This window comes from Chiloscyllium plagiosum, chromosome 3 (assembly GCF_004010195.1).
Source record: "Chiloscyllium plagiosum isolate BGI_BamShark_2017 chromosome 3, ASM401019v2, whole genome shotgun sequence".
Taxonomy (NCBI): Eukaryota; Metazoa; Chordata; class Chondrichthyes; order Orectolobiformes; family Hemiscylliidae; genus Chiloscyllium; species Chiloscyllium plagiosum.
In genome coordinates this window covers 136120594-136132050 of record NC_057712.1, presented here as the reverse complement: position 1 = coordinate 136132050, position 11457 = coordinate 136120594, and positions in this window count along the sequence as shown.

Genomic DNA, 11457 nt, shown 5'->3' with positions numbered 1-11457 from the left:
CATCCTGCAGCCCCCTGGCAGAAGAGGAGAGTCACGACATCCTGCAGCCCCCTGGAGGAAGAGAAGAGTCACTACATCCTGCACCCCCACTCGGCGGAGGAGGAGAGTCACTACACCTGCACTCCCCCTGTCGGAGGAGGAGAGTCACTACACCTGCACCCAGCCTGCCGGGGGATGAGAGTCACTACACCTACAACACCCCTGTTGGAGGAGGAAAGTCACTACATCCTGCAACCCCCTGGCAGAAGTGGAGAGTCATTACATCCTGCAGCCCCCGGCAGAGGAGGAGAGTAACTACACCCTGCACTCCCCCTGTCGGAGGAGGAGAGTCACTACACCCTGCACTCCCCCGGCGGAAGAGGAGAGTCTCTACACCCTGCACTCCCCCTGTCGGAGGAGGAGAGTCACTACACCTGCACTCCCCCTGTTGGAGGAGGAGAGTCACTACACCCTTCTCTATACCTGGCAGAGGAGGAGAGTCACTACATCCTGCAACCCCCTGGCAAAAGAGGAGTAGAGTCACTACACCTGCAACCCCCTGGCAGAAGTGGAGAGTCACTGCATCCTGCAGCCCCTTGGCGGAGGAGGAGAGTCACTACACCTGCAATCCCCCTGGTGGAGGAGGAGAGTCACTTCACCCTGCATACCCCTTTCGGAGGAGAAGAGTCACTATACCTGCCCTCCCCCTGTCGGAGGAGGAGAGTCACTACACACTGCACTCCCCCCGCAGAAGAGGAGAGTCACTACCCCTGCACACCCCCTGTCGGAGGAGGAGACTTACTACACCCTGCACTCCCCCTGTCGGAGGAGGAGAGTCACTACACCTGCAATTCCCCAGTCGGAGGAAGAGAGTCACAACACGCTGCACTCCCCCTGGCGGAGGAGGAGAGTCACTACACCCTGCACTCCCCCGGCAGAAGAGGAGAGTCACTACACCTGCACTCCCCTTGTCGGAGGAGGAAAATCACTACACCCTGCACTCCCCCTGTCGGAGGAGGAGAGTCACTACACCTGCAATCCCCCAGTTGGAGGAAGAGAGTCACAACACGCTGCACTCCCCCTGGCGGAGGAGGAGAGTCACTACACCTGCACTCCCCCTGGCGGAGGAGGAGAGTCACTACACCTGCACTCCCCCTGTTGGAGAAGGAGAGTCACTACACCTTTCTCTACACGTGGCAGAGGAGGAGAGTCACTACATCCTGCAACCCCCTGGCAGAAGAGGAGAGTCGCTACATCCTGCAACCCCCTGGCGGAGGAGGAGAGTCACTACATCCTGCAACCCCCTGGCAGAAGTGGAGAGTCACTGCATCCTGCAGCCCCCTGGCAGAGGAGGAGAGTCACTACATCCTGCAGCCCCTTGGCGGAGGAGGAGAGTCACTACACCTGCAATCCCCCTGTCGGAGGAAGAGAGTCACTACACCTACAATCCCACTGTCGGAGGAGGAGAGTCACTACACACTGCACTCCCCCTGTCGGAGGAGGAGAGTCCCTTCACCCTGCACACCCCTGTCGGAGGAGGAGAGTCACTATACCTGCCCTCCCCCTGTCGGAGGAGGAGAGTCACTACAATGCAATCCCACCTGTCGGAGGAGGAGAGTCACTACAACTGCAATCCCACTGTCGGAGGAGGAGAGTCACTACACCCTGCACTCCCACTGTCGGAGGAGGAGAGTCACTACACCCTGCACTCCCCCGGCGGAGTAGGAGGGTCACTACAACTGCAATCCCCCTGTCGGAGGAGGAGAGTCACTGCACACTGTACTCCCCTGTCAGAGGAGGAGGGTCACTACACATTGCACTCCCCCGGCGGAAGAGGAGAGTCACTACACCTGCACTCCCCCTGTTGGTGGAAGAGAGTCACTTCACCCTCTCTACACCTGGCAGAGGAGGAGAGTCACTACATCCTGCAGCCCCCTAGTGGAGGAGGAGAGTCACTACCCCTGCAGCCCCCTGGCGGAGGAGGAGTGTCCACTACACCCTGCAGCCCTCTGGCGGAGGAGGAGAGTCACTACACCTACAGCCCCCTGGCAGAGGATGAGTGTCCAGTACATCCTGCAACCCCCTGGCGGAGGAGGAGAGTCTCTATACCTGCTGTCCCTAGAGCTTTGGCAATTTCCCTGTTCTGATTACTTTTTCTGCTTTGTGTCAGACGAACATCTTATTCTGACAAATCCCCAAGTTCTTGTTGCTGTAGCCTGTTCAGGGAATCCCCTATGTGCAGGAGTTCCAGCAGATCTCCCCTTTCTGGGGATAGCCTTAAACCTAGAATAACTTCTGTCCTGTAGAAACTGATGCTGCAGGGCACCTCGATGTTTACAGAGTCGGCTGTCTATCATGTTGTTCCAGTCAATTAAAAACTGTAAATCAGGAGTATGGGCAGGGGTTGCTGGGGGAGCTCAGCGGGTCTGGCAACATCTGTGAAGAAAAATCAGAGTTAACTTTTCGGGTCCGGTGACACTTTCTCTGGGTTTTCTTTACAGATATTGCCAGACCTACTGGGCTTTTCCAGCAGCTTTTGTTTTTGTTCTATGTTATTCCAGTCATTTTGTTTGTCTCTGTCACCATGTTATTTTTAATTTTTTGTAATTATCTCCTGCATCAGACTATAGGTCATCCTTTTGGTTGTTACTCAGCTATTGACACTTTACTCACACTATCTAACACCCTTGGTCACCTGAAGAGACTTATTATTTGACTCTCCACTCACACCATTTGTATGATCTTTTGTTCACTCTGCCCACAAATTCTGTGTTCTGTGTGCATCCCACTTACTTCACCTGACAAAGGGGCTAAACTTTGAAAGCTTGCGATTTCCAATAAACCTGTTGGACTATAACCTGGTGTTGTGTAATTCCTGACTTTGTCCACCTGAGTCCAACACTGGCACCTCCACATCATGTTTAGGGAGAATTAACCATTTATGGAAAATATCCATTTGGTACCATGATCATGTAATTTGGTAGAGAGTTCCAAGATTTTTACAGAGTCACAACAAAGAAACAGCAAATGGTGATAGGCTTAGAGGGGACCTTGCAAGTGGTGGCGTTCCCAAGTATCTTTTGCACTTGTCCTTCTGGACAGAAGTGGTTGTGGGATTGGAAGGTGCTAGCTAAGGTGTATCTCTGCATCGCATCTTGTTGATAATACACACTGCTGCGACTGAATGCCAGTGGTAGAGGGAGTAGATGCTTGAGGATGCAGTGCTAATCAAGTGTGCTGCTTTGTCTGGATGGTGTGAAGCTCCTTGAGTGTTGTCAGAGCTGGACTCATCCAGGTAAGTGGAAGGTAATGTCTCACATTTCTGACTAGTGTCTTGTAGATTGTGGATAGGCTTTGAAGAGTCAGAAGGTACAGGATTCTGAGCCACTGATCTGCTCTTGTATACACTGTATTTATAAGGTTAGTCCAGTAGAGTTTCTGGTCAATTGTAAGTGGGGTGTATTCCCCAGTCTACCAATATCATCAAGCCAGATCAACCCTGGGTCAATGAAGATTGCAAGTGAACATGCCAGGAACCACACCATGCATACCTAAAAATGACGTGTTAACCTTGTGAATCTACAAAACATGAGTACTTGCATGCCAAACAGCAAACAACAGACAGGGCTAAGCAATCCCACAACTAACAGATCAGATCTAAGCTCTACAATACTGCCACAGTTGTAAATGGTGGTGGAAAATTAAATAACTTATTGGAGAAGGATGTTCCACAAATATTCCCAACAACAATGACAGGGGAGATTAGTGCATCAATGCAAAAGATGAGGCTGAAGCACTTGCTTCAGCAAGAAGTGCTGATTGGATGATGCATCTCGACCTCCTCCAGTGGTCCCCAGCATCACAGATGCCAGTCTTCACCCAATTCAATTCACTCCACGTGATGTCAAGAATCAGTTGGAGGAACTGGATACTTCAAAGGCTATGAGCCTTGAGGTATTCCAGCAATAGTGCTCCAGAATTTGCCACACTTTATTTCTGCAGGATTCTATCCATTCTGGGAGATTGTCAGTTCTAGACGAACCTCTCTGTCTGGAGGGCTCTCCTTGTCCTGCAGGGTTCTCTCACTTCTGGTAAATTCTCCTTGGTATGGAGAACATTCTTTTAAGTGAAGAATTCTCCTTATTCTGGAAGGTTCTTGTTTTATGGAGGTTTCTCCTTGTCCTAGAAGGTTTTCTCAGCTCTGAAGACTGAATAGCAGATTTCCTTCCCAAAAGGGCATTTCTGAACCAGATGGGATTTGCTGACAATAGTTACATGGTCATCATTAGATTCTTAATTCCAGGTTTTTATTGAATCCAAATTCTTCCATCTGCTGTGCAGGATGCATTCAAATCCAGATTCCCCAGAACATTGAGGAAGGGTCACTCACACTGAAATATGTGATGATGCTGCTCCTTTAATAAGATTATGTTGTCCTTGGTTTTTTTTTCAGAGGTTGTAAAAGCATTAATTCTGAAACCTCTGGCTTTCAATGGGTTTTAGAGCCAATTTGATTATAGCTGACAGATACTGCCTTAGGCTTTTACAAATAAAAAAAACACTTGCCCAACGAAAGGGGAATGTCCAGTTCTCCCAGCTCCGATTCGCTCTGGTTTGGTCTGGTTTTCACTGAAAGCAGTCAGGCAGTTTTCAATCTGCTGGACCTAAAGAAGCAGGTCCACACTGATCCTCCTCTCTCTGACAGCTCTCCTGAAGACCCTTTTGTGCCAAGGGGTGTTTATGAGGATTGTTACAAGTATTTGGAACAGCATCATTAAGTTGGGATAATCTGTTGGGGTTTCAGATCGGGTAAGTTATTTGGTATTCTGTTCTCTTTTATTTGTGTTTCATTCGGTAATCTTGTAAATAAATTCGGTTTTGTTTAAAGCCAAGTGGTTTGACCAGCAGCCTCTCTCCTGGTATATCCATGTTACACCTGTTTAAAACAACCAGCAAAGTTAGGGTCTGGACTACTTTCCTGAAATGTTTTGAGGAGGTCTGGCCTTGTCCATAACAGATTGGAGACTCTTTGCGGGATTTGTTCAATTTTTCCACATAGGGATTAGGATTGTTCAAGTGGTAGGTCTTAGTGTCACTTGTTCTGGATGTTGAATTTGATTGGCTTAAACAGTGCTTGGAATAGCAATGGCTCTTTCAGTCACCATAAGTTTTCTGGGGGTGGAAGAAGTGACTTTGGGGGTTTTGCAAAAAGTGATTAAGGCCAAGCTGCTGGAAGTGGCAGACAAGCTGGAGCTGGAGTGGAGCTGCCTCCTTCCGGGAGGAAAGCAGCAATAATTACAGCAATAGCTCGGCATTTAAATTTGCTGGAAATGCCAACAGAATCTTTAGAGATGGCTAAAATTCAATTGAAAATGAAGCAGCTTGAGTTCGAGGCAAAAGACAAGGAAAGGGCAACAGAAATGAAATGGTTTGAATTATGATCAAAAACAGAACAAAAAGGAAAAGAATGAATTGCTTTAGCAGAACAAAGATAGAGAGAAAAGAGAGAAGCAGACAGACGAGAGTGAGAGAAAGAGAGAAGAGAGAAAAGGAGAGACAGGAAAGGAAGAAAGAGAGGGAGTTTGAACTTCAGAAATTGGCACTTAGACAGGAGTTCAAAAATTCACTTTCTGAAGTAGTGAGAACTTGTGGAAGTGCAGAGAGTTAAAACGGTGAGGTTAGCAGCTGGAATGGCTGATGACTATGAGTTACTCCATAAGTCAAAGTTTGGCCTCCAAAATCAATTTCAGTCCATGAGGGATACAAACTGGGTAAAAGAGAACTCTTCATGTGGAAAGCGAAAGGTAGATCTCGGTGAAGATCATAAGGATAACTTACCACAAGGTGAAAAGGAAACCCTTTTTGGGGAAAGAGAAGTTAAAAAGCTCCGGTGTTTTGACTGCAATCAAGTAGGCCACGTGACATCACAGTGTTACTGGGGTAGGAAAAGCATTGGGAAGCCAGATGTAGGAAATCCAGAGAAGCCAGTCAATGTTGTTGGAGTGGTAATGGAAAGCACAGTGGAGGCTAGAAAGCTGCAGCAGAATGTACAAGCTGGTCAGAGATTGGTTAAGGAGGAAGTGCCAGATCTTCTGAAACCATATACCTGCGAAGGTAAAGTTGACTCGCATAGGCCAGGAGCAGCAGGTAAACAGGTTACAATATTAGGAGATACAGGATCCTCTCGATCTGTGATGCTGCAAGTTGAGGAGATATGTCCTTCTGAAGGACGATTGCCAAAAAAGGTGCTAGTAATGGGAATTCACGATGAGACAAGAGACACTCGACTATATAAATGAGGTTAGAGGGTCCAGTGAAGAGTGGGGAAGTCATGACAGGAGTACTGGACAAACTCTCAGCTCCAGGAATACAATTTGTCCTTGCTAATGATATAGCTGTTCACAGGTAGGAGTGCTGCCTACTGTGGTAGAAAAGCCAGTGGAAACTCAGGTAACTGAACTATTAGATTTTTAGATTAGATTACATATTAGATTACATTACAATGTGGAAACAGGCCCTTCAGCCCAACAAGTCCACACCGACCCGCCGATGCGCAACCCACCCATATCCCTACATTTACCCCTTATCTAACACTACGGGCAATTTAGCGTGGCCAATCCACCTGACCTGCACATCTTTGGACTGTGGGAGGAAACCGGAGCACCTGGAGGAAACCCACGCACACACGGGGAGAACGTGCAAACTCCACACAGACAGTCGCCTGAGGCGGGAATTGAACCCGGGTCTCTGGCGCTGTGAGGCAACAGTGCTAACCACTGTGCCACCGTGCCGCCCACATATCTTGGGACTTTTCCTGACTGTGTGGTAAGGAGGTCACAAAGTTACCAGTTGAAACAGGAGAGATTAACGAGTACAGATAAGAAAGTTGAAGTGGAATTAGCAGAGACCCTGTTTGATCAGAAGGTGCGGACAAACTCGGAGCAGATAGATGACACAGCAGACATCTTTAGCTCAAATAAATTATCTGAGTCACAGCAGAAAGATGAACATTTAAAGCAATTGTATCAAAAGGCATGCACAGAGAAGGAATCTGAATGTTTCCCTAAATGTTATTATCTTAAAAATGATTCTTAATGAAGAAATGGAGACCATTACATATTCAGGCAGATGGGAAATGGGCAGACGTTCATCAAATCATATTGCCAATGGATTATAGAACGGAGGCATTGCGCATGGAACATGAGCTACCATCGGGGGGGTAATTTGGGAGTGAGAAAAACTCAAGCTAAAATACAAGAACATTCTTACTGGCCTGGACTGCACAAGGCTGTAATTGAATTTTGACAGACACGTCATACATGTCAGGTAATTGGAAAATCACAGGCAATAATAAAACCCATACATTTAATACCTATTCCTGCACTTCAGGAACCTTTTAAAAGAGTCTTAATTGATTGTGTAGGGCCCTTACCTAAAACAAAAAGTGGGAATCGGTATTTATTAACAATAATGGATGTGTCCACGAGATTTCCAGAGGCCATTCCATTACGCAATATTACAGCTAAAAGGATTGGAGAGGAATAACTCAAAATTTTCACTAGATACGGACTATCCACAGAAACATAACCAGCTCAAGGGTCAAACTTCATATTGAAATTATCCAAGGAAGTTATGGATAGCTTAGGAATAAAACAATTCAAATCTACTGCACACCATCCAGAATCACAGGGAGTGATAGAAAAGTGGCATCAGACATTAAACACGACATTGGGGAGCTTATAGTCAAGACTATCCAGATGGTTAGGATAAGGGAATTCCGTTTGTGCTTTTTGCAATCAGAGATGCACCAAATGAATTGACCAAATTCAGTCCATTCGAATTATATTTTAGGCATGAAGCAAGAAGACCATTAGAATTGATTAAGGAGAAATCGGTAAGTCAGAAATCAGAGACCACATATCAAATTTTCAGGAACGATTAAATAGAGTAGGGAAGTTGGCTAGACAACATATTTAACAGTATCACAGCATACAATGAAACAAGAAGCAGACAAGAAATCAAAAACTCGCAATTTTGCTATCAGAGATAATGTGTTAGTATTACTTCAAGTGATAGGTGAATCTTTAAAAGCAAGGTTTAGTGGACCTTATCAAGTCAAAAGGAAATTGAGTGAGCTGAACTATTTGATAAGGACTCCAGACAGAAAGAAATCTGTCATATAAATATGCTCAAAAGGATTTGCTGCAGAAGGAAAGCAAGAGGAGAACATGTTATTGGTTACAACACTGAGGGAAGAACCAAGTTCATAAGATTCTGAATTGGACATTACTCAAATTAAATTAGACAGAGGAAGTTGTCAAAAATTGGGATAAATTATTAAGTTACCTTCCACCAGAAAATCAAAATGACCTGAAAGAGTTATTGCTCTTGCATGGGGAAATATGCGGAAATAAACTGGGGAGTACTCACCTAATTATGCATGATATGTAAAAAAGGAGAAGCTATTCCGATTAAGCAACATCCTTATAGGCATAACCCTCTAAAGTTGATACAGGTTCAAAAGGAGATTGAACACATGTTCCGAGATGGCATAATTGAAGTGAGTTATAGTGACTGGAGTTCACCTCGAGTAATGGTGCCAAAACCAGATGGTACCCAACTTTGTGTGGACTATCACAAATTCAATGCAGTTACAAAGACTGATACATATCCAATTTCACATTTGGAAGACTGTGTTGATAAGGTGGGACAAGCAACTTGTATTTCTAGTTTGGACTTGCTCAGGCCATACCTTTGTCAGAAAGACCGAAGGCAATTTTGGCTTTCATAACACTGAATGGACTGTATCAATTTAAAGTCATTCCATTTGGTGTGAAAAATGTGTCAATCACATTTCCGAGATTAACCAGTAAGGTCATTGCCAGATTACCCAACTGTGTCATATATATAGATGAACTGGCGATTTTTAGTCACATATGGAAGGAAGATTTGCAACCTTTATCACTTACTCGATCAACTTTGGACGCAGGCTTGGTGGTAAACCTGCCTAAAAGTGAATTTGCCAAAGCCCAAGTCACCTTACTGAGCCATGTTATTGGACATGGATAAATGGCCCTACAGGATGCAAAAACAAAGGTAATTGGGGAGTTTCCCATACCATCGACAACAAGAGCAGGTTTTATCTAAAATTTATCCCAAGTTTTATTAGTGTGGCTGCTCCACCCACTGAATTGCTAAAGACAGGCAAGAAGTTTCAGTGGACAGCGGACTGTCAGAAGGCATTTGACGGCCTGAAAGCTGTGTTAATCACTGCCCCAGTATTACCCACACCTAATTACACAAAGCCATTCAAGTGGCAAATCATACAAGATGTGGATGTCAGTGCAGTGCTCTTGCAGGAACGCGATGAGAAATTAGAAAGACCTATTGGCTATTTTTCCAGGAAATTGAATATTCATTAGCAGAAATATTCAATAGTTGAGAAGGCAACCTTGAGCTTGGTTTGGCGTTACACCATTTCAATGTTTATGTTACCAGTAATGTATCTGAGACATTCAAATACACTGATTATAACCCATTGAAGTTTGTGGAGTAATTTAAGGACAGAAATGCCAGACTGGTTAGATGAAACTTGTTGTTACAGCCATTCAATTTGAAAATTGTGTATGTGGCAGGACGAGAAAATGTGATTGCTGACACATTGTCAAGACTGGAAAGAGAAACAGAGGCATTAGGTGGCTGGAGTAAAAGAGACTGAACCAAAATATAGCAGTGCATGTTTTTAGTCAATGTAATGTATGTGAGTGTTATAGAGTATTGACAGTTTAAGATTAAAGGGTTTAAAAATGAAGTTATCTTTGGATATTGATTTTTTTTAAGAGGGAGATGTAATGATGCTGCTCTTTTAACAAGGTTATGTTGTCCTTCGCTTTTTTTCAGACAGGTTGTAAAATTAATTCTGAAAAGTCTGGCTTTCAATGGGTTTTACTGCCTATTTGATTATACCTAACAGATACTGCCTCAGGCATTTATGTTTTAAAAAACTTGCAAAACGAAAGGGGAGTGGCCAGTTCTCCAAGCTCAGCCTTTCTCTGATTTGATCTGGTTTTCACTGAAAGCAGTCAGGCAGTTGAAAAGACCCAAAGAAGGAGGTCCACGCTGATCCTTCTCTCTCTCGGACATCTCTCCTATAAGACCCTGTTGTGATTTTACCTTTTGTGCCAAGGGGTGTTTATGAGGATTGTTACAAGTATTTGGAACAGCATCATTAAGTTGGGATAATCTGTTGGGGTTTCAGATCGGGTAAGTTATTTGGTATTCTGTTCTCTTTTGTTTGTCTTTCATTCAGTAATCTTGTAAATAAATTCTGATTTATTTAAAGCCAAGTGGTTTGACCAGAACATCCCTCCTGGAACACTTGCTTAAAACAACCAGGTAAGTTAGGGTCCAGGCTACTTTCTTGAAATGTTTTGAGGGGGTTTGGCCTGGTCCATAACAAATGCTAACTCTGATTTCTCGTCCTGGTTGCTGACAGGCCTGTTAAGCCTTTCCAGCAATTTCTATTTTTGTGTCTGATTTACAACATCTACAGTTTTTATTTTCCCAATTTCCTGGGTCTCTAAATTAATAGGCCAGCAAACGTAGCACTGGGCTATCACTCCCCACCTTGTTTTGGTGGATTATCCTTGCCCTAGAGGATTTTGGTTATTCTAGAAGGATGTCCCTGTACTAGAAGGCTGTCCCTATCTTGGAAACATCTTCCTGTTCTGGCAGGATCTCCCTAGTCTAGAAAGATCTCCCTATTCTATAAGGATCTCCCTGTCTCGGAAGGATTTCCCTGTTCTAAAAAGATGGCCCTGTTCTAGAAGGATCTCCATGTTCGAGAAAGGCCCCCATGTTCTAGAAGGATTGCCCCATTCTCCAAAGATCTCCCTGGTTGTAGAGGGATCTCTCTGTTCTAGAAGGATCTCCCTGTTCTAGATGGAGCGCCCTATTCTAGAAAGATCTCCCTGTTGTAGAAGGATCTCTCTGCTCAAAGATACCCCCCTGTTCTTGATGAATCTCCCTGTTATAGATGGAGCGCCCTATTCTAGAAAAATCTCCCTGTTGTAGAAGTATCCCTCTGTTCTAGAAATATCCCCTGTTCTAGATAGATCTCCCTGTTATAGATGGAGCGTCCTATTCTAGAAAGATCTCCCTGTTGTAGAAGTTTCTCTCTGTTCTAGAAATGCCCCCGTTCTCGATGGATCTCCCTGTTCTAGATGGAGTGCCCTATTCTAGAAAAATCTCCCTGTTGTAGAAGTATCCCTCTGTTCTAGAAATATCCCCTGTTCTAGATAGATCTCCCTGTTATAGATGGAGCGTCGTATTCTAGAAAGATCTCCCTGTTGTAGAAGTATCTCTCTGTTCTACAAATGCCCCTGTTCTCGATGGATCTCCCTGTTCTAGATGAAGTGCCCTATTCTAGAAAGATCTCCCTGTTGTAGAAGGATCTCTCTGTTCTAGAAATGCCCCCAT